Here is a 25,747-nt window from a genome sequence, read left to right as displayed (position 1 = left end):
AGTATTAGTGAGGCGAAAATAGCGCATATTTTCGCAAAAGTGTCGGCCCTCAACCACGTGCTAAAAGCAGTATCCATCACGACGAGTCCTGTACCGACGAGAGCAGTCGGAGGAGGTGAGTCTGATACCTGTCATAACCCAAATCAGCGTCTTCACCCTAGGCGTGAAGAGTGTTTGGGTGCACCACGCCGTGCGTTTGTTGGGTGAACGTAGATTCACCGGTTTCTCTCCCTTACTTTTGTTGCAGACCCGCCCTAACCTCATAGCTCTACCGACACATCGAGCTGCGACTAACGGGAGAGGATCTACGGTCTAATCCGCGCACTAAGGTAAACCTCTATTGCCGAGAGAAAATTCAGTTACAGTATTTGAACTAGGAGTTCAGTACAAGTTTTGAAACTTCTTAATGTCCCTCACAGGTTCAATGGTGCACAATCCATTGAAAATGGAGCCAACACCTCAGCAATTTTAAATAAATAAGAGCTTTCTTAGTTGTCATCAATAACAGCATAATTAATGCTCATAATGGAAAATAAAAATAATTTGGATGCTTCTGCTGGATTTCTATTAAATCTCGACAAATATTCGAAAAGATTCCAAGTGCAAAGGACAGTTTCTCTTTGTTTATTTTCTCTTTAAATTATAATGTTTAACAGCAGATCGAATGTTGATAGTTTCAGTCGTTATTGTATACAACGTTAAAGATAGAAGGATTGCCTATAGGACCGTAACAATCGAAAGAAATAGTAAAAAAAGAGGAACTGTCATTTGCACTTAAGACCTTTTTCTAGTGTTTGTCTTCAAAATCCAGAATAAGTATGCATAATGGTAAAAGTAACATCAGGTAACATGTTTGATAATTTTTTTAAGAATTCTTAGGGGCCGTGTTTATTTTAGGTCAGCCAATGATTTCCCTAATTTTACCAAAATTTGTCAAAGAAATGTCAAATTGTGACAATACTTGTCTAGTAATCTTGGTATTGATTTCAATAGCATTCGCAAAATCGACAAAGCATTTTATCCACCGTTTGCAAGGAATATTTGAGTTTTTCAGAGTTCGTAAGAGCTTGTTCAGTGTCGATCATAGGAGAGTCAAATTTAGATCATCTCAGTCACTAGAGGCATAGATTGTTGTTGTTTTTTCAAAGTGACAAGCGTACATTTTATGAATTCTAGAAAGATTTTGTTCTCTCGCCAGAACCCAACTCTGAAAGAATATCGTATATGTTGTTAGCAATGGCCTCTCGTCCTCATGTGCACATCGTGCACTGCACAGCTGGCCAAATAGGCTCTGTGAGAACCTGTATGCACACATTCAGGAGAGGCTTCAGTGGCTTATGCTTATGGCAGTTGAAAACAAATTGCTGTCTCAGTTGCAACATCGAAACGGTTCTGATATCATACCATATAAGCAGTGCACAACCCGTAAATTTTGTCACGAAACGCCACTGGTTGTTAGAAGTAATCGGGTTTGAGGGAGGAGTGTTGTGCTTTAGTTCATTCATTTTTAATTTTTAACCTTATACTCAGTGTTGGTGATTGCCGAAAATTTCACAGAAGCTACTATATTGCTATCTATATTGTATACAATATTTTCAATCCGGTAGAAGATGCTACAAGAACTCGAATCTCTCAATGCATGAACCGCGAGAGAATTGTTCTACATTCCTTCGCGGACTGATTTTCCAGATAGCCTTTGAAAGACTGATTCAGTGGTAGTCTTGAAAAAGATTGAATAGTTCGAAAAATAATTATTATTTTTAATTGTAAGACTTTAAATTTAATTTTTCATAATTAGGCTTTCGAATAACTGATGATATTTCTGGAAAACTACAAAACAGCACCAATAATCATCGAATATGATGTGAAAGCTGCGCTTAAGAGCATTATTGGGACGGCGAATGACCAGAAACGGTTAAAGTCGCAAATAAAATAAAACAAAAAAAAAGCATTATTGGAAAAAGCAAGAAGTTTAAATAAATTGTGTTGATTTTTCAAGAAAATTGTAATAATTTTGATGCTTCATTCCTTCGTGAAATGCAAGACTGATCACTTTCATCACCGTTGGCCAGATATGTTTCTTGTTTTAATCCTATTGTTACATCAAAGTTACTGGCGAAGTAAAATGCAAAATAAAGACGGAATACATTGGGCTGGATGGTACTGTTAGTTCAGAAGATAAACGTTTGGACAAACTGTGGATGAAAGTTTTAATCGTAGTTCCAAGGAGATACCCGAAAAATACTTATTTCTCAACTGTCGATGTTTTTTGGACATTTAAAAAAACCGGGAATTTTTTGCTTTCTATTTTTCAGATGTATCAGTTGTGAATTGAACCATACAAGTAACTTGCTATTATAATTTTTTCTTCTTCTCTTCTTCGGTAAAGTTTCTGCTAATATAGTTTACAATTTGATAAAATTTGTCTACTTCGTCGTCGACATTTCCTTCTATACTACGCCTTCTATACATTTCGCCAATTAATTATATTTAGTCTACGCTTGACTTCTTCAAAGTCAATTTTATTGTATTCCGTCTCTTCCTCATTCTCCAAGTCGTAGGGAAGGGATGCATTGTGTGAAAGTAATGAATATTCAATTGCGGTGTGAAATGCTTCATTTTTCCATAATGGCAGGTTTGATGCATTCACACAAAGGCTTCTGTGCAATTTGTGGAAAGAAGGTCTAAATTTGTCGATTTTTTACGGAGTTTACTTGATGCAGGCCAAAATTAGAAATTTTGTCGAAAAAGTAATGCACTGTTGCGTTTTCTCCTACGACTGGAAGTGAGATGGTTTAATTTTTAATGTCAGAAATGAAGTCCGCATGACGTTGGTTGGGGGGGGGGGGGGGGGGGGGGGGGAAAGTAGACGGAGCAGAAAATATGAACTTCACCCGATATTGACGCTTTTGCCCATACATGTTCAAATTCTTTAAATTTAGAAGTAATAATTTCTGCAGAAGTAAAGCAAGAGTTAATGGCTATGAGGTCTTCACCTCCAGATTTTTTCTGACAAAGAGATAAATTTCGAGCGTGCCGAACTACATTAAAGTTATTTCCAAATACTTCTTCGCTTCTGACGCTTTCATCCCAGCTAAGTTCGGCTTCGTCCGGCTTAAGTCCATATTCTTGATGTACTTCAGTGCAGATGCGCAGGAGATGTTCAGCAGATACTGGAAGTCCTTCGGAGATGAGCAGAATTTTTATAATTGTTGGAGTTTGTCCGTCGATGCATACGTTGGATGATTGGTCCTTCATGTATGCTAGATATAGTCGCACGATGTTGAAAAATTTAGGGTCGCGAAGTCTAGTTCTCAAAAACCGACCGTCGCCATTTGAAGATTGTTCAGTGAGTCACACAAATAGGTGGCCGTTCCAGTTCGAATTGACTGTCATTTGTACTGTCGAACGAAATTGTGCCAGTGCAGTTGACTCCGATTCGTAATGATTCAGCGATGTTGTTTTCTGGGTATTGGACTATAGATTTATTGTTGCTGCCTTCAGCTGGGGTTTTCCGATAAAGGTTGATTGTTTCGCCCTTTTTAAAGTTTACAAATGTTGAGGTAATACTGACATTTGTATTTTCTTGTCCAGAAAATTGAACACGCGCTGCTGCCAGTAATTCCTTGGTAAGATCTGCTCTGTGTCTCACGGCACAGCTTCCTACAGCGCGGGATTTGGTCACAATATTCTGGTTGTTGGTCTGGTTAGATCCCTTCGTTACTTCAAAGATATAACACGTGGGCTGAAAAGTCCCAGACCTAACATTTTATGTATCAACGTAATCTCCAACACGAGCAACGCAATCATTCCAGTGCCGCTCTAACATTCCAATACCACTTTTGTAGAACGATTTATCTTTTGCCTAAAAGTAGGCATCAGTTTCTGCGATAACCTCTTCATTCGTGCGAAATTTCTTACCGGCGAGCATTTTTTGCAGGTCTGCGAATAGTCAGTAGTCGCTGTAAGCCAAATCTTGCGAATATGGTGGATGTTAGAGCAATTCGAAGTTCAATTCATGTAGTTTTGCCATTGTTTTGATTGACTTGTGAAACGGTGCGTTGCGTTGATAAAACAAAAAAAAATCCTCGCCATATGCGGTCGTTTCTTTGCAATTTCAGCCTCCAAACGTTCCAATAACGTTATGTAAAATTCACTGTTCATGGCATTTCCTTTTGCAAGAAAGTCGATAAATATTACACCACGCGCATCCCAAAATACCGAGGCCATAACCTTTCCAGCCGATTGTTATGCTTATGAGATTTCGTCTACTTAGATGACGATCGTTTTGATTTCGGAGTAAAGTGATGAATCCATGTTTCATCCATTGTCACATATCGACTCAAAAATTCCGGTTTGTTATGTTTAAACATGGCCAAACAGTGCTCAGAATCATCAGCACGTTCTCGTTTTTGGTCAACAGTGAGCAAACCCGGCACCCACTTTGAACAGAGCTTTCTCACAGTCAAATGCTCATGCAATATAAAGCCAACACGTTCCTTTACGTTTTTAGCTAACTCACGCTACTTCACTTTTCGATCATTCAAAAGGATTTTATGGATTTATTTTTAATTTTTGCTGGTGTTGACGTCCACTGCGTTCTGCATCATCAATGTCTCTACGATTACGTTAGAAGTCAGCAAATCAACGTTTCATTGTTGTTTCTGTTGGAACGGAGTCTCCATTACACCATTACTTTGCTTGAACGGTATTTTTCCCATCAAGAAGCAGTGGAAAATTCAAATACTAAATTGTTTTTGATCCATTGTTAAAAAAATAACAAAAGTAGCGTCACTCTTAGCACAATAACTCACAAACCAATGAATAGAATATCATGAAATTTTGACAGCTATCTTTCAAAGTTTAGTATTAACTAAAGGTGACTGAAATAAAACTAGCTCCATCTATGTGTTAGGCCCGGGATTTTTCAGCCCAGGTGTTAGAATACAGAACCGTCATTCAGCGATGACCGTAATAAATTTTCTTTCATTTCATGGTTCTCTGTTGGATTGTCGGTGCTTCTGCTAGTGTCTACTGTCGTGAAATGAGACTCTTGTGATCGCATGTCGAACTCAAATCGACGAAGGCCTCAGCATGTCAAATGGATACTCAATCATTCTGGAATTACTGGAAATTAGTCGGCTGATAGTGATGCTTCCAAGCTTCCCTTCAGATAGAAGCATTTTTACCAGATTTGAATCTGAAAATGTCAAAATGTCTACTGCATTTTTCCAAGAATCTTGCAGTATTCTTATTAGAGCGTATTGAATATTATTCGTGTGATTTGTATGAATGCGATTACGGTACTTCATAGCATCTGATATTATATATAACTGTACGCATTGACGCAACTACGTAGCCTGGTTTTTGTTTTTCCATACATGGTTCGATCTGTGTATGGGGATCTTAAATTGATGGATAATGTATAGCCAGAGGGGTTCCTCGTTCGTCCTGGAGCGAATGGATCCTTTCTGTATTGATCTGCAATGATTTTTTAGGGTGCCGAATTTACTTCAGCTTATACCTGATGCGAATCGTTGTGCATTCCTTCGGGAGTGCAGAATGGTGTCGCTTTTGTAAAACCTCAAAATCCTCTTGAGAGTTGAAAGTTCCATTAAAAAGTGAGCTGAATAACTGTCGTGAATACATCATACAACTCAGATAAACTGTTCTTGTATAATAAAAGAAATCAAAATTATTTAACGATCACTGGTAACAGTAGATATATTAAGGAATGAGCCATTGTTCGGACCTTGAGTCGGTTTTCCTTTAATAACTTTTTTTTAAGTGTCGGTTTTCGAAAGTTTTCCTCCTCGATAAATTTCCTACGAAAATAACGCGTTTTAAACTGATTTTGAGAATTCATAGGTTGATCTCCAATCAAAATTTTTTTAAGATTTGAATTTCTTCTTACTGAATCCCATACAAACTTTAAACCTCGGGCGCGAAATCAATATTTTGTCCCACCCTTATGAGTAGCCACGACAAATCCCCAAATAACTAGAGGAACGTGCCACTTGAGCCATTTAGTTCTGATTCTTAATTCTGAAAACCTGATGAAATTGGTGAAAACTTGTTGTTCAATTAGTTTACAGCCATTTGAAATACAGAACTCAGAAATTATCAGGGAGCAAATCTGCGAAATACATGAAAAGCATTTTAACAAGAAATTTACAAAAGAACTGAAACTTGGATTTCACTGACAACCTTAAAAATTTTGGAAAATATACCTAACCTCTAAAAATAATTACAATTTTGTATTGGACAAAAGATCTAAACAATGTTTATGCACAACCCAAACGCAATTGATAACTACTAAAATTCTGATTTTGTTTTAGGTTTGCCGTAAAATCTTAAAAAATTAGGTAGAAAATCGGAAATTTTAAAATTTCCGAATTATATTGCATTGCACAGTGGTCCGGATCCACAATTTAGGGGGACAAAAACATTTGTGGCTTAACCTTATACTTTAGAGCTATGTCTTCAAAACAAATGATCAGTGAAAGATAAGCCATATTTTGATGTACATGGTATTAGGGTTACTCTTATTATAAAGGTGATCCAAAAATTATTTTCCGGATGTGTTGAGACAGAGGGCTGCATCCTTCGGTAAAATTGTAGATTAACTTATATCGAGCAGCTTTGCTAAAGACACCATTGTGGTATCGGCAACGGTTTCAGTGTTACAGCTATTTTTGAAGAGTAACTTAGGATGTTCGTAAATAAATCAGTTTTTTTTGCTGTAGCATTTTTTTAACTGCTGTATCTAATATTGAGGCAAACGAAACAAAATCCGATTCTTGCGTTTGACAGAAAATACTTTCGAACATGTTTGTAAAAAAAGGTGGAGGAGATATTTTTTAAAAATTTTGTAAATTGTGTTCAAACATTGGGTTTTTCTTTGAAAAATACTCTAGTAACTGTTCCAACTTTTTACTTGGCTGTACTGTAAGGCATTTATTTGCTACATATGAAAATAAAGTATTTTTGTCTTCTAGAGTGTTAAAACTACTTCCGGTGCATATTCGGAAAGATGAAGTTCACTCACGTTGGTTGTTACTCTATTTGATAATGCTATTACCGAGATTATCTGACTTTAAAAGCAAACGTTTGAACACCTCCTCAAGATTCACTAAACGATTGAATTTTCCTATACTTAAGTATTGATTAATTTCGACTTTCTGCTTCCTCGCCGAACGTCGAGATCATGAATCATTTTTTTCGGAAAATTATCAAACTTTCACCATTATATTTACGCTTCGTCTTAGACTCGTCAGTGCATAGCAGTTTATGTTGAACTGTTATGCCACCTGCAGTTCAACATAAACTGCCGAGGCTAAACCGAAACGTAAACCTAATGAAATTGGTTATGGACCCTAGCACAAACAGGGTAATTCCTAAATAACTTCCAATGTCGGCCGGCATCACCTACCGCTAAAGATGATCCCAATATATTGGCAGTACAGGGTTTCATTCAGTTAAAAGCATTCAAACGGAGAGGTTGTTTTTCGAGACGAAGACAACTGTAAGCTGCAGGTAGATAACCTGTTGGTGGTAATAGCAAAGGCTGCTGTAAAGCCAATATTCGGGGCGATTCCAGTTTCAGAAGTATCTGGAATAGTAGAACTCACTTCACTGAGAAAGATGACCTATCCGATCTGAGAACTGTTTCATTCTGTAGGTAACACTAGTTCATGAACTAGCTTTCATGTTTTTCAAAAATCAAACAAAATGAATATCATTCCTTTTTTTGTATATGAGAATAAAAGAAATATGAGAAAGGCATTATTACACCATTAGGTGGATTAAAACAGGTTTTACTTAATTTCGTGAGATTTTTTGTGCTAAATTCGTAATCCTACCTTTTCTGAATTGTAAAACAAGTATATGATAGATTTTCGAGTAGAATTTACTAATAGAAAATTCAAATAATTTTCGCATTCTGTACATTCCGGAATAATAGAATTATTATAGTTTGTGAAATATAAATTTTAATATTCTATCGATTATAATTGATGTCGTTTAGATTTTTAAGATTGTCATAGCAATCCAAGTTTCTGTTTTTTTTGTAAATTTTGTTCATAATAAATTTACAACTAAAATAATAAAAAATTATCGCCCTTATTCTGAATAACGACGTATTGATTTTTCGATCGAATGTGGTTCGATCGAATCATAGCTACCTTTGATTTTGCTGGCGTTATTAAGAATACGAATGAAATACGAGCGAAAAAACGATACGACGTTATTCAGAATAAGGGCGTATATGTATGTATGTATGTATGTATGTGTGAAGCCACCATCAGTTCAAGGCATTACCAGTGGATGCAGGTAGACTTACAGTAGATCCGAATTTGATTATCAGATAACTTTCATATTACTGCTGTTAAGAAGGCCAAAATGAGCTTTGAGGACCCGGCGCCTTCCAGCAATAACATCCGGCCATATAATAAAAGAATTCGCTGTACCAGCTTAAACCTGCCTGATGGTTTGTTTGTTAGAAGGGTGCATCTTACTCATTTCAGACCTTCTGGGGAAAACACACAGCTTTCCCCTGTGAATCGGGTTGACATTTCACTCCTTCATCCAGTCATTCACTTGTAAGATACCCTGATGCACTCCCATCCCTCTTCCCTTACAATGTACTTGAGCATAGTAGTATATAATGTAACATAATACACTTTAATATAATTTCCGGCAGTATAATACAATAAAACACAATATAGTATAAAACGGTGCAAAATCATATGGTACAGTGTATTATAGTGTATTATAGTACTATAATATTTTATGATGAATATAATAGTATCATAAAGTTATGTGACATAATATAGTAAAATATACCATAATATATTATAATATAGTTTGGTCACTATACGACACTGAATATAATAAAATATTATTATGCATAAAATATGAAAATGTAATACATCACAATGCAATATAATACACTTATAATTGTGTATTAAAATAAATGCATTTCAATACTATATAAAACAATACCAAACATTGTACCATAATATAGTATAATATAGTACAATGTAATATAATATAATACCACAAAATATGACGTAATATAATATGATACAATTTAATAATATATGTGTAAAGTGAAATGTGTAGTATGGAAATGAAAATGTAGCTGATAATGATAAAGATTATAATAATGGTAACGATAGTAATAATAATAATAATAATCATCAAAATAATACTAATAGAAACAATAGAAATACTAATAATAATAATAATAATAATACTTAAATACTACAAAATTATTTATATAACATAATATATTTTAATTTAATATAATATAATACAATGTCATACAATATAATATATTATAAATCAATATATAAAATAACAGTTAATGTAGAGTGTCAGTTATGCTCTTCTATCTTCGCAATACTGCAGGAAGTAGAATATTTCTCTTCTAATAACAATAATAATAACAATAAATATAATAATGAAAATAATAATAAAAAACAATATAATATAGTACAATGGATTATATAATAAATAATAGAATAAATAAAATGATATGTTGCGATATGCTATGACATTATATTACTTCAATTTATATGTCATTTCTCATCCTCTCATTCTACCATCAACGCATTCCATCGACCAATTGTCACCACAGATACACGTGTAGGCATGAAACAGGAACCAGTGAGGACCAAGCTCACCTTGTGACGACCTTGATATTTAGTTAAAATTTACTTTAAAAATGATAACTTATAAGGAAAACAAATTTATATTTTGCGCAGAGGTACGTAGTACTACTCATAATAAAGCCTATAATATAATATAATATAATATAATATAATACAACATAATGAATACAATATAACATAATATAATAGAACACAATATAATATAACAAAATATAATATAATATAATATAATACAATATAATATGATATAATGCAATGCAGTATAATATCATACAACATAGTATATAATAACATAAAATAGTGTAAGACGATAATATGTGAAATAATATGCTATGATACAATATAACAGTTAATGTCGCAGTGTAAGTTACGCTCTAATAATAATAATAATAATAATAATAATAATAATAATAATAATAATAATAATAATAATAATAATAATAATAATAATAATAATAATAATAATAATAATAATAATAATAACAATAATAATAATAATAATAATAATAATAATAATAATAATAATAATAATAATAATAATAATAATACATGATGTAATAAACAACATAATTATATGTTGTAATATACTATGATAAACACTGCACTTTAGGATGGGCTTCAACCTACAAGCCATTTCGCACCCTCTCATTCTGCTACTAACGCAGAAGGCGATAGCACCCAGTCGACGCCGTTCTATTGACCAAATGTCATCATAGACGCTCGGGGAGGCATGAGATAGGGACTTGTGAGGACTTAGTTATCTCACCATTTGACGACCTATTCAGAATAAGGGCGTATATGTCATAAAATTTAAAAGTTTTGACTTGATTTTGTTTGGCAAAATTTTCCCAATAATAGAAATTCTCTGTATTTGTACTGCCCCAAACAGAACAAAAATTGATATACGCTGTTTGAAAGGGTTTATATTGGAGATGATTTTCCCAAAATTTTAACCTTCTAACTGCAATATTGGCGGAGTTAGGGTGATTCTTCTGATTTTCATTTTATTTAATTTTTTCAAAAACTTCTTCAGCAAAAAAATTGAAAAAAATCAGGAATATTTTAGGAATTATGGGAAACCTCTCTGATTTTTTTCAGAATTTTTCATAATGTATTTCATGTGAAAAATTTTTTCAAAATTTTCGAATTTTTTTTAATCGCACTTACAGTTTTGGTACCACTCTAGATTTTACATAAAAAATAAATCATTTATGAGTTCATTACGCTGTATTTTTTTCAGATTTTTAAATACTTAAATTGGGATACTTCTGGACGGATTTGTGATTAGATGCAAGGAACCAATATTGAAGGGTGACCCGAAATACGAGCTGACGACTACCGGTTTATTGGTATTTTTTTATTTAATAATATTATTTTGAAGGTACACTTCTTAAACTCTAAGATGCCGAGGGCATTTTATTGATATTTGTTGAAAACACTCACAATGTGGGTATTTTCGGAAGGGGTTTAATGAGCAGATGCCGAAACAAACGATGTTTGATGTCGTTTCGAATTCCACAATAAAGCGACCTTCGGTTTATCGATATTCCTTGAAAATCCTTAAAATATGGGTATTTTCAAAACAGATTGGATACCAATAAACGATGTTCGAGCATGTTTCGAAATTAAATATTGGTATTTCGACATTTCTTGAAAACTTTTACTCACATTTTCAAAGAATATCAATAAACCAGAAGTCGCCATCTTGGATGTCGGATCGTCCTCAAACATCGTTTTTCGATACCTAAACATTAAATCAGTTTCAAAAATATCTATATCAAAGTGTTTTCAAGGAATACAAATAAAATATATATGAACATAATCAATATAATAAACCGGAAGTCGCCATCTTGGATTATGGAACGACTCTCAGTATCATTTTCTTGCACATACTCTTCACATCCGTTCCGAAAATAGCCATATGATTGGGGGTTCCAACGTTCATTGAACAAAAATTTTTTTTTCGAACCAAACTTTTCTTACGAACTACCTCGATTTACGAATCCCCGTTTAGTTCGTAAATGAAGGTTTTGGTGTATAGTATTTGTTCGATCTAATTGAAAATTTTGAAAGAAAATCCTGTCACTAAAGTATAAAACGAATATAACTGATGCGAGCTGAATTCCTTGCAGATATTGCAGGGCGTTTGCCCAAATGCATTTATTCTTCTAACTGATCAAAGTAGAAGATCTACACAAATTCCGTTTGATTTTAACAGAAGAACTAAACTTTGCCTAACTATATTTAGTTGTCCAATGAATAATACTAAAACCTCAATTAATTTTAGCCTTCTAGCTCAAAATGTGACTGCTATTTCACAAAATTAGCACTTACCCAACATCACGAATCAAGGTACCACCTACTCTGGTTTGAGCTTATTATACAAAACAAAAAAAAAGCGAGAGCTCATTCTCCTCATTCGAGTGCCGCAGCCAGAACCGTAGTGAAATGCGTCTGTTCTCGATTCTCGCGTCAAAGTGCAAACCTTGCCCCAATAGCATTCCTAATCAGCCATATCTGCATAATAATTCTTACGCACGTCGTCGTCGACGATTCAACCAGCAATAACTAATTATAGGATTTCCGTTGCACTCCGGTCCGGTGCGTTCCTCGGACGGTTTTGTGTTGGACTGTTGGGTAATTCAGAGGAGACGCACGGTGCATTGTGTCCGTGGGCCCAGATGGCAGCTAAAATCTCCATAAACTGCATAGCAGTGCTTCGCAAAGAAGGAGGCAGGCAGAGAAAGAGAGAGAAAGAAAGAAGAAAAAACTGTGTCAATTGCCTGCTTCCGATTCTAAACCTGGGCCTTTTGTGTTCCACAAGAGGTTTCGTCTAAAAATATACCCATCAAGGAGTTGACTTCCTCAGCTTCGTTCTCTCTCTCTCTCTCTCTGCGGCTCTTCACTGCTCATTATAATCACGATTCATCCATCAACGAGCCACGGTTCTACAAATGGGGAGCCCCTTTTTGCTCCTTTCCATTTTTCCAGTGGCTTTCTACTAATGCTAGGTAGAGGTAGAGCATTGTGTTCGGTTGCCCCTACGCTAAACAGGGTGTGAAAATTTAAATCTATGCTAATAAATCCTGTTTTTGGCCCAGAAACCCAACACTTGATCACGCGAAATCGCTTTGCACGCTGAGGTAGGTAGTAAAAAGGTACAAGCAGTTAGCAGGTTCTCATGGAAAACAGTGCCAAAGGATGCCACGAGTGCTTTCGAGAATTTTCCTGTTCGGGTAGGATGCAGAAACGGGGGCAATGTATGGAAAATATGTGTTCTCTCTCTCGCTCGCTCGCTCGCTCCCTCTGTTCTATACCACTCTATAGGTTACGGCTAAAGCAGGCTGAGTTTTCTCGGCACAACTATGTTAGTGGGTCACCTAGTAACCGTGAACTAGTATCGAGGCACCAAAACACGTTCTTTTTTTTTAGAGTGTTTACAACTGTTTTATGGACTCAGAAGTAGGCAGTTAACAGGGGTTGATTGTGCCTTAATTGAACGTATGCGGTTTCGATTTCGTCGATTGATGGGCTACTGGAGAGAGGAGATGGTAGTTTGGTGGGACGGCTGAAATGGTGCCACTAGGGGATTAGACAGTGGCGACAAACAAACTGTCGAATTGTTCTACTATCGATTTTGTTTTTTTTTTGGGAATACGTTGTCTAGTTGGGGCATTTCGATTTCGAACAGGCGTTTTATTAGCTACGGCCCACAAAATCAATCGAACGGTTTCACTGAATAAAGCTCTCGAAACATGTATCAGTCATATGATAAGCGTGATAAAAAGTACGGGCGTGTAATGTCAGAGACATATCTGGATGTCGTGAATATGAATAAAACTGACACGATTTCTTTACACTTTCGAATTCGAATTGATAGTTGATCGATTGTGTGAATTGCGAAACTTTCCCTCTTTTCACTACTAAAATTTTAAACGATTTTTGACGTCGATTATCTCATTTCGGATTTGCATATTTCATTGAAAGAAACTATCAAGATGCGCTGTACAGGATTCATTTCTGCCTTTTAGAAGGACCAAATTGTGGAATTCTCTGCACTGGCAGAATTCCGATTCTTGAAAAGAGCAAAACGAGTCATGATTTGGGGAAAATAATATATTTTCATGTTATGATAATACACCATGATTAAAATTTCTCGGATCATAATCCATTCGAACTGATGTCTATGAAATTTATTCGTAACGCACTTGAAGCTGTTGGGTATAACTTCAGGCGTGTTTCTGCTACGATGGTAATTGTTGCAACATAAATTCAGGCGTTATGTGTCGATTTTGCAACGATGGTCATTTTTGAAATATAAATTCAGTGAGAAGCACGACGAACTTCTTTTAAAATGAAAATATTCTGTTTTTGAAAAACGACGACGCAAGAGATAACGTGTTTACCTGCGTTCATTACTTCAGTTTTGATTTTGTGTTTCAGAATTTAATCACTTAAACGAACTGCATGAAAAAACACGAGTGAATCAAACCTCTTAAAAAGAAACTCTATGTCGAATTCTTGCAAAAAAATCGTCTCATTCATAATATTTAGGCACATCAATTCAACTTGTGTTGCTATATCTATGAAACAAATTAATCAAAGTGGTTGAACAAAATATTTTTCTGATTTTCGTTAGATGGTGTTCCAAACTCACAATCGAATTAAACGCTAGCTCTCGGAATATTATTCTAGTAACAACGATCACATCAAATATGTAAGAATACATTCGAACAAAATGTAACATTGATGTTTGTCAAATGAAAAGCGTAGCCGTGCTTAGTCTCTTATGATGTCAATTTTCGGTTTATTATCATCATTTTTATGTTATGTTTAATTCTCTATCAGCCGGTGGGTAAAACAACACGATTATTAAATAACATGCTTCATGGTCAATTAAACATTTTCAGCAGGTCTTGCTTTTCAATGTCCGCTTTTTGCTTCGCCATTAATCTATTAATCTATCACATCACTTGAGGCAGAAGGTTCAAAGTGTTACGAGCTTTGGAAGAAATGCATTCTTCAAGTAACGCATTTTCGAATCATGATTAATTTTCATGGGAGAAGAGTTATTGCTCATGATTTCATGATAAGTAAAAATGGTCGTCAAATGGTGAGATAACTAAGTCCTCACAAGTCCCTATCTCATGCCTCCTCATGACATTTGATCAATAGAACGGCGTCGACTGGGTGCTATCGCCTTCTGCGTTAGTAGCAGAATGAGAGGGTGCGAAATGGCTTGTAGGTTGAAGCCCATCCTAAAGTGCAGTGTTTATCATAGTATATTACAACATATAATTCTGTTGTTTATTACATCATGTATTATTATTATTATTATTATTATTATTGTTATTATTATTATTATTATTATTATTATTATTATTATTATTAGAAGAGCGTAACTTACACTGCGACATTAACTGTTATATTGTATCATAGCATATAATTTCACATATTATCGGCTTACACTATTTTATGTTATTATATACTATGTTGTATGGTATTATACTGCATTGCATTATATCATATTATATGGTATTATATTATAATATATTATATTATATTGTATTCTATTATATTATGTTATATTGTATTGCATTATGTTGTATTATATTATATTATATTATATTATATTATATTATATTATATTATATTATAGGGTTTATTATGAGTAGTACTACGTACCTCTGCGCAAAATATAAATTTGTTTTCCTTATAAGTTATCATTTTTAAAGTAAATTTTAACTAAAGATCAAGGTCATCACAAGGTGAGCTTGGTCCTCACTGGTTCCTGTTGTGTTTTATTCATTCTATTATTTATTATATAATTCATTGTACTATATTATGTTGTTTTTTTATTATTTTCATTATTATATTTATTGTTAGTATTATTAATTTGTCATCAATAATAATAACATATATTATTTTTATAGATGTGGATATTATTATTCTTATTAGAAGAGAAATATTCTACTTCCTGCAGTACTGCGAAGATAGAAGAGCATAACTGACACTCTACAGTAACTGTTATTTTATATATTGATTTATAATATATTATATTGTATGACATTGTATTATATTATATTAAATTAAAATATATTTTACTATATTATGTTATATTATATTATTTTGTAGTATATAAGTATTATTATTATTATTATTATTATTGTTAGTATTATTATTATTATTATTATTATTATTATTATTATTATTATTATTATTATTATTATTATTATTATTATTATTAGTATTATTATTATTATTATTATTATTATTATTATTATTATTATTATTATTATTATTATTATTATTATTATTATTATTATTATTATTATTATTACTATTATTATTATTATTATTATTTTTATTACTATTATTATTATTATTACTATTGTTACCATTATTATAATCTTTATCATTATCAGCTACATTTTCATTTCCATACTAAACATTTCACTTTACACATATATTATTAAATTGTATCATATTATATTACGTCATATTTTGTGGTATTATATTATATTACATTGTACTATATTATACTATATTATGGTACAATGTTTGGTATTGTTTTATATAGTATTGTAATGCATTTTTTAATACACAATTATAAGTGTATTATATTGCATTGTGATGTATTACATTTTTATATTTTATGCATAATAATATTTTATTATATTCAGTGTCGTATAGTGACCGAACTATATTATAATATATTATGGTATATTTTACTATATTATGTCACATAACATTATGATACTATTATATTCATCATAAAATATTATAGTAGACTATAATACACTGTACCATACGATTTTGCACCGTTTTATACTATATTGTGTTTTATTGTATTATACTGCCGGAAATTATATTAAAGTGTATTATGTTACATTATATACTACTATGCTCAAGTACATTGTAAGGGAAGAGGGATGGGAGTGCATCAGGGTATCTTACAAGTGAATGACTGGATGAAGGAGTGAAATGTCAACCCGATTCACAGGGGAAAGCTGTGTGTTTTCCCCAGAAGGTCTGAAATGAGTAAGATGCACCCTTCTAACAAACAAACCATCAGGCAGGTTTAAGCTGGTACAGCGAATTCTTTTATTATATGGCCGGATGTTATTGCTGGAAGGCGCCGGGTCCTCAAAGCTCATTTTGGCCTTCTTAACAGCAGTAATATGAAAGTTATCTGATAATCAAATTCGGATCTACTGTAAGTCTACCTGCATCCACTGGTAATGCCTTGAACTGATGGTGGCTTCACACATACATACATACATGATTTCATGATAAGTAAAAATGATTGGTTTCATGATTTTCTAATCGTAACCGCAGTAACGGAATTCTTTCCGTGTACGATATTTCGCACAGTTCGGAACATTTATCTCGAACGATTTTTGCACAGCGAAAAGTGCACGAAGCAAATCGAATTATTTAGGATTTTCACTAAACTGATGATTTTTACATTCGATTTGCAAAGAAGTAATCTTAATAGTTAGAGCCATCAGAACGGCTGATTTTATATAATGTTGTCCACTTTTCGTTTCTTGTTTTCTTTCTCTCTAATGCAAACGACCAGCAGCTCTGTTCTCTGATGCAATCGTTCTTGCTTGAATTGAAACTAGCTTTGCGTACAAACAGACACATCCGCTCGCAGTGCCAAATGATGCGAAACTGGTTTAATGCGTCTTCTCGCCTTGACGACCGGAAGACAAATGAGAACTACGACCTGAGCGTCGCTGTTTGATTACGTCTTCTCGCCCTGACGTCTGCTTTCATCCAACGCACAAGTAGAAATGATCGATTTTCGCATTTATTTTTTTTTGCATAAATATCTGGTGGTGTGGTGGATATAAGGTGTCGGTCGGGTGACGGCCAGGATGAAGACCATGTTCGATGTACGTTGCTACCATGTCTGTGAGTTTTAGTGTGGCTAAAGCAAGATCAGAGTGGCGAAATGGTAGCGCGTATGCACGGAACGCATAAGAACGCAGGTTCGAGTCCTGTCTCTGAGCGTATCTTTTTCCAAAAAATCATCTTTTCTGTTAGTTTTTCTTTCACTTGGCTTCTCCAATATATATTTCCGCTCAGTCATTGCAAAAACTGATAAATATCTGTTTATTAATCTTATTTTTGTGTATTACATCAACATTTTACAGTACAAGTGTTTTGACCCTTTGGCCTTTCATCTTTGTTGTTCATACGATTCGTTATTAATATTAGGTGTTTTAGTTACTCTTGTTTTACATACTAATGTTTAATCATAATATTTATTTTAATTATTTATAAAATATCTACCTAAGATCGATTTTCGACCACGGTTCCCCTTTTATAACGTTCAGTTGAAGATATGTGCCTGACTACCTCGAAATCGTCGTCCTTGCGCGAAAAACCCAAGCAAAAGTAAAGTGTTTTCCGCGTTGTTTTAAAATTTCCAGAAAACTTAATTTTTGAGTTGTTTGTGTTTATCTCACACTGTTCGAAACATTATCCTAAATTCCTGATCATATTTTTGATGAAATAGTGAAAGAATTATGTTGGTGCCATTAATACAAGACGAGATATTCACGATTAAGTTCTGCCCACTCTTCCATATGGCTAATTTTGAAAAGGCGCCCCATAGTAAAGTATTTATATTATTAAGTTTAAAATATTTTAACTTCCCAGTACAAATAACGTACTTAGCCTGTTCCATTGACAATCGAAAGTTTTTTTTTGTGTGTTCTCCATTTTACTTTCAAAGTGCGCAACACAAAACAGAATACACAAACCTCAAACTAACGTATAGAAGCAGTTCGCAATGTAATGCATTGAATGCAGTTTAATCTTTTGTTAATGTTCAACGATGAACCGATTTGAAACGATAAATAACGATGAAGCCACTTTTTTGCGCTTGGGTTTGAATGGAGCGTGCTTGGTTAGGAAACAGTACCCATTTCGTTAAGTGCACTATTGAACATTCTCTAAAAGGAAATTTTTGAGGATGATTCTTAGAGTGAAGATGTGATTGCTTCTAATCTTTCACACGGAACTTGGATGCTGTGAAAATGCTTCAAATTTACAATTAAATTAACAATTCATGAAGGCGGCCAAGAAGATGATTGAGCCTCATAACAGAAATTGGGTCTTCCGGAGTATTGACGACGCCTCAGGAAAAACCAAACTGAATCACTCAATCTTCCAGGGCAATCATTGAGCATGAACAAAAGATTAAACTACATACGAATTTCGAATTGAGCACTTTTAGAAACACACAAAATTTCCTAGCCGTTCTCTATTTCTTTATATCTTTTATGTATACTCGGCTTTAACCTACTTACGGTCGTTCGGTCGATTGTTCACCGGTTTGACCGTTCTCAGTCTTACTACTACAAATTGGCAAAAATGAACCGACATAAACGCGCAAGTGTGTTGATATACACACTTAAAAAAATCCCTGTGATTTTACATCTTATTAGATGCACATAAATGGAGCGTCGCAGTTCACACAAATTTACGTCGAAGAACATTTAATATTGTGTCTAAAGCTCCATGCCATGAAATTCATTGCAATAAAAAAAAAAAGAATACTGATAGTAACCGTCGCGACTTGAACCGAGAATCATTGGATCGCAAGTACGTCTGTTAATCGACTGAGCCACATCATCACATCACATCAGCTTGGCTGGTAAAAGGTGCATTCAAATTCATACAGTCGCATCTGCTAGCAGGACGCAAGTTACAGTCGAAACCAGTAAAATTCAAGCTCATCAAACATTAAATCATTACAAAAAATTTTTTCCGTCATTTGACAAATTAGGTCTTTATGAATTACATCGTATGAGGGATTAAGTCACCTGTAAAATTCAAATTTTTTTGGAGTGTACATATAGCAATTCCATAAGAAAACGATATTCGATCGCTCAAAATTTCGTAATATTTGGTAGAATCGTGGTAGGGTGACAATTTCCATGTTACGGTGAACCGAAAAATCGTTATATCCATCAAAAAGACATTTTTTTTAAATATGTGAATATGATCAAGTTAGAGTTTTGTGTTTGATAAATTGGATTGAATTGAATCTTTTTAACGGTTTTCATGGTTTGTAGGCAAATGGCGTAAGTGATTCTATATTCCAAGCCTTTTCAATTAACATATTATGAAATTAGCGATGCGTTATTTTTCGTTTTTTTTTTGTTATAATGGCAATTCAAATGTTTTTGACCACCGAATCAATTTCCTTAATTAGGGATAACTCTGTACTTTCCATAAAAAATATGAAAATGTGAACAAATGTTTTTGGCTTTCTCTATAGAAAGGTATTAGAATTGCTGGAAAAACCGACTATCGAACGGAGCCTCGGAGACCCGTAGTATTATATACCATTCGACTTAGTTCGACGAGATCAGAAAATGTCTGTGTGTGTAAGTGCACATATTTTCACCGCTCAATTTTCTCTAAGATGGCTGAACCAATTTCAACAAACTCGTTTAAAAGCTACTGTCGGGCCATTAATCATGTTCAAAGATCAAATGGCTGTGACTTCTGGTTCCGGAGATATGATGGGATAAATGAAGTAAACGACAAAACGCGTTATTTTTTTACCGCGCACGTTTTTCGGAGATGGCTGAACCTCTTTTAACAAATCTAGGTCCGTTTGAAAGCTATTATTAGGCCATTGATTGCATTTGAAGAACAAATGGCTGTGACTTTTGATTCCGGAGATATGATGATATAAGTGACGTAACCGACAAAACGTTGTTTTTTTTTATCGCGCAAGTTTCTCCGAGATGGCAATTTTTTGTGTGCCAAAGGTCTTAGAATTTCATGGAATGTCGAGATTTGGTTTATCTCAAAAAAAATTGTTTAGAAAAAATCAACAAGTTTTGAGATATTTACGGAAATGTGTGTGACAAATATTGCCACTCACTTTTCTCGGAGATAGCAGAACCTTTTCCCACTAACTTAGACTCAAATGTCCCTTACAAAGTTCCGGTATTGCATTTGGATCCGACTCCCGGTTCCGGAGCTACAGGATGATATGCTCCAAAAATGTGAAAATAATGTCCCTCACTTTTCTCGGAGATGGCTAAACCGATTTTCACAAACTTAGATTCAAATAAAAGGTCTTATGGTCCTATATAAACTTCCAAAATTTAATTTGGACCCAACGTCCGGTTCCGGAGTTATAGGGTGATATGCACCAAAACTGTGGAAATAATGCAATAAAAATGTGAAAAAAACACTTTCCCAGGAGATGGCTGAATCGATTTTCACAAACTCAAATTCAAATGAAATGTTTAACGGTCCTATACAAAGTTTCTGAATTTCAATTGAATCCGACTTCCGGTTCGGAATTACAGGGTGCACCAAAAATGTGAAATAATGTCACTTACTTTTCTCGAAAATGCCTGAACCGATTTCCACAAACTTAGATTCAAATGAAAGGTCTCAAGATACCATAAGAATATTCCAATTTTCATTCGGCTTAAGAATTTTTTTTCATATCAGGTGTACAACTTTGCTTCCGCCGTTTTTTTTCAAAATTTGAAGCTTTATTGCGAAAAAGTGCTTACAGATGTATTATTCAAAGTATTGTCCGTCGCTAGCGATAACTTTCTCTCATCTTTCCGGCAATTTTCGGATCCCGGCTCGAAAAAAGGAGCCTCTTTTGACGCTATCCATGAAGCAATCCATTTTTCCAGGAATCAGGAATCAGAACAAATTGGCTCAAATGGCACGTTCCCCTTGATATTTGGAGATTTGTGCCTTGCCATCAATTTGTTTTTAGCATCATTTTCCCGATATATAAGAGGGAAGGATTGAAAGAAAATGGTAAGGGTTGGACTAGGAGGATGGGAAAAATTGACGACACAAAAACACATAAAAGCAGAAGTAAATTCTGCACCCCTAAGGGATGCTGAACAATCTGCTGAGGATCACATTTAGTGGAAGCAGAAGGAAATTCTGAACCTCTACGAGGTCCCGAACAGTCTGCTGTTAGTAAAACCTCCAACCACCGAGAGGATTTAGAGATCTTACAAAAGCGACACCATTCTGCACTCTCGGAAGAATGCAGAACGACTCGCAGTATGTACGAGCAGAAATAAATTCGGTACCCTCCAAAGGATGCCAAACAATCCAGGAAGAACGATGAACCCTTCTGACTATAGCTCCTTACCACATTGGGTGAGAAACGAGAGAATATCCTTCAATTTTAGCTCCGCATACACAGACTCAACCATGTATGGAGAACCAAAAACCCGGATACGTAGCTGCGTCAATGCGGGACAGTTACATATCAGATGATATGAAGTACCATAATCGCATTCACACAAATCACACGAATAATACTCAGCACGTTGAATAGTAGCCATGTGATAATTGAGTTTGCAATGTCCAGTCAGTGCTCTGACCAAAATACTGCAATGTTACTTGGAGAAATGCAGTAGACACTTTGACATTTTCAGATTTAAATCTCGTAGAAATGCTTTTGTCTGAGCGCAAATTTGCAAGCAGCGCCAGTAGCTGGCATGTTTGGATGCAGCCGAAGAACGAATCTTGTGCTTTATCCAACTAGTTGAAAGTGGTAAAGCTGGTTCAGGACCAACGAAATCATTCGTTGCACCAGCTCTAGCCAACTCATCAGCCCATTCATTTCCAGTAATACCAGAATGGCCGGGTATTCATAAGAAGTAAACAGCATTTAAGTGCTTTTAAGGCTGCCTGACTGTCGGAACAAAAATAAATACGTTTACCACAGATCCTCTGCTGAAGTGCCGATTGTACTCCACACAGAATTGCGTAGATTTCTGCTTGGAACACAGTACAGTATCTACCAAGTGAATGAGACTGCTCCAGCCTCATTTCACGACAGTAGACACCAGCACCAGCACGACCATTCAACAGAGAACCGTCCGTAAAACAAACTATGTGTTCATCAAGTTGTCGTTCCAGACAACCAGACAACCATTCCTAACGAAGAGGATAGCTCACATTGAATGTTTTAAAAGGAAAACTGCATGTGAGAGTTAGGTCACTAGGAGCGAGTAAATACTCATCCCACGTAACCATTTGAGACCACAAGCGAGTGTGGCTGGTAGCATAATCTAATGGGTTACTGTTCCAAAGCCCTGTAACCCTAAGACGGTATGCACAAGATAATGCTTCTTGTTTTAGGAACACATGTAGTGGTTTAATACACAGTAGCGCCTCTAGAGCAGCATTAGGAGTTGTCGTGAATGCTCCTGTCATCGCCATTAGGACCATCCTTTGGAGATGATTTAGCTTTGACTGAACTGTCGCGACTTCTCCTTTCTGCCACCATACAAGACATCCATATGCTAAAATTGGTCTAACAATAGTTGTGTAGATCCAATGAATATATCTGGGTTTGAGTCCCCATGATTTTACAAAAGCTCGTCTGCATTGGCCGAAAGCCATGCAAGCTCTTTCAATCCTGAAGTCAATGTCAAGCAGACCAATTCAGTTTTGAGTCAAGAATAACCCCGACGTATTTAACTTGATCGATCACAGTGACCTCTGAACCAAAGAACTGCAACGGACGAGCTCCTGTAATTATCCTACGATGAGTGAAAAGCACCATTTGATGTTTTGCCCGGATTTACAGATAATCCAACCTGACAACACCATTGTTTAACAGATCGCAGGGCTTGCTGCATTAAATCAAAGAGAGTGTTAATGCTTATACCGGTCATCAATATATGATAATCGTCGGCAAAACCATAAGTCGGAAATCCAAGGTTATTAAGTTTCCTTAACAAACCATCAGCGACTAGGTTCCATAAAAGTGGGGATAGTACACCACCTTGAGGAAAAACCCAAGATATTCCGTTCACGACTGCAATGTTTAACCTCCTGCAGCCATTAAGCCATCGGCACGGAAACACACCTTGACTTAGGAGTTCCTATTTTTGTGGCCTTTTACGACATGGAACAGGAAACCAGTGGATCACTTCTTGGTAAAAAATAATTCCGCCGGATACCACACGGCTTACCTGTTTAGTGCACTTATACCACCGGTACAGGTGGACCGTAGCGTTATTCTTAGCCAGTTGGGAAACCGCTACCGACACTACACGGCTATCTAGGCTGCTCAGAGAGGGAAGTTAACATTGATGGTCAACTTCCATGGATGGTCGAGCAGCCGGACTCTTCGAAGGATTGAAAATGTTGATCTGCCAGGCCGTGTGCCATCGAAGGGAATAGGTGAAAGTCAGAAGGGGCGACATCTGGGAAATTTATTCAGGTCCGACTACCGGTACATTTTTTTCCAAAATTCATACCTTCATAGAGAATCGTAAATAAATTTGTAGGTCATATTAGTGTAGTGGTTGAATGGTAACTTTTGGTTGAGGAAGTACCAACGATAGTAATCAAATGTAATAAAATGTAGCTCACTTTAATTTCTCACGTATGATTGAACAGATTTTCACTAACTTAAATTCAAATGTAGTATATCAATTGTAGTATTTCGTGGGATTTTTGTTGTAATATACAGGAAGAAATGAAAATGAGAAAGGCATAATTACACCACTAGGTGGATTAAAACAGGTTTTTGTAGTCGGTGTCTTCACAAAAGCTATGTGTATTCAACTGGCACATCTTTTTGTGTAAAACACCATTAGTCTAGTTCATGTTTGGATGTAAATCTAAATTCTAACTTTCTAATTGAGTTTAAAAATCAATGCACTTCACAACAAAACTGTAGGAAATTTTGTTTTGAGTAACTTTGCTGAAGAAGCCACCTGTCTACCTCTCATACGATCGAGTTACATATATTTTTCGGAGTAAAAGTTGGGTGTCTCTCAAAAAATCACCTTATTGGTTCTAACTTTTTTGTAAACAGTTTTATGAAAAATTCGTCTTCCGAACATTTATCGAGCTAATTTTTGGGCATAATTTTGGTCAGATAATGTTTTCAATATAAGCTGCAATTCAAAAGTTATGATTGTTTTTCGTCAAAAACTAGTCAACCTTCTAATATAAATATTCAACAGATACCAGATCGATATAAACTTATCTTATACGGTTTCTGGAAGGTCATAAAATAAGGAAAGTTTGAAGAGAAGTCTGAGAAGGTTTTATTTTTTGAACTCATTTAAATTACTGTTCAAATTGCCTTACAAAAAATCGAAAAAGTCATACAACTTTTAAACACCCAAACGTAGCAGCATACTACCTTCAGCGAAACGATGGTTTCTAATGAGCCCTTTTAGTGTCTCATACAACCTTTTTTTTAAATGATACAGCTGAAAATAGATTTTTCGTTCAACAATTTTAATTAATTTTCATAAAATGAAAGTTTTGAACCTAACTTTGAAGATTCTTTATATTGACTATTTCTATGGCGGTTTGAATTTTAAAAACTCATCATCCTGTAATTTCAAAATTGGAAGTCGGAATCGGATAAAACTCACCTATTTTGTACGGAACCTACAACTACAACTTTGCTGTGAAGTGCAATAGTTTTTGAATTCTAAAAAGAAAATCTAAATTCTGATTTAAATCCAAACATTTATCACCCATCATTAGGGTGATAAATGTTTGGATTTAAATCAGAATTTCAAAACTTTCATTTTACATCAAAAGATGCACCAGTTGAATACAAACAACTTTTGTAGACCAACTACAAGAAAATTATATTTAATAGCGAATATATTTTAGTCTCGCTAATTTCCCGTTTAGGATCACTGAGCATTGATAGTCCGATCAATGGTTTGCTGAGTTTTATCCAAGTCCAAAATTCAAATCGTCATAGAGAACCGTAAATAAATTTGTAGGTCATATTGGTGTAATTGAATTGAAGTTTAAGTTGAATGAACCGAATGTCACTATGAAAATATGAAAACTAAGAAAATTGGTCATTTCGTTTTGAATTTCGGCCACTAATCATCGAATGTATATAGTTTTATCTATTTCCAAACCTGACTGCTGTTTGTACTGTTTTATTTGCTGTATTTGTATTAAAACCCGTTTATGAGCAATTCCAAATGGAATGGAAGTTTTGTATTCCTGTATTTGACTTAAATTTTGCATAAGCTTTCTCCATGACCAAAAAGGACAATTTG

At 34.8% G+C, this 25,747-nt stretch overlaps 1 protein-coding gene across 6 annotated transcripts in view; it reads left to right on the top strand.

Moving 5' to 3' along the window:
• Positions 1-25,747, top strand: part of LOC131434559 (nuclear hormone receptor FTZ-F1) — a 446,632-nt gene that overhangs the window by 38,476 nt on the left and 382,409 nt on the right. The gene's annotated exons all lie outside the window — the stretch shown is intronic.

The sequence above is a fragment of the Malaya genurostris genome, chromosome 3 (genome assembly GCF_030247185.1).
Source record: "Malaya genurostris strain Urasoe2022 chromosome 3, Malgen_1.1, whole genome shotgun sequence".
NCBI lineage: Eukaryota > Metazoa > Arthropoda > Insecta > Diptera > Culicidae > Malaya > Malaya genurostris.
Note: the sequence above shows the minus strand (reverse complement) of the source record. Positions and strands in the feature narration are given on the sequence as shown.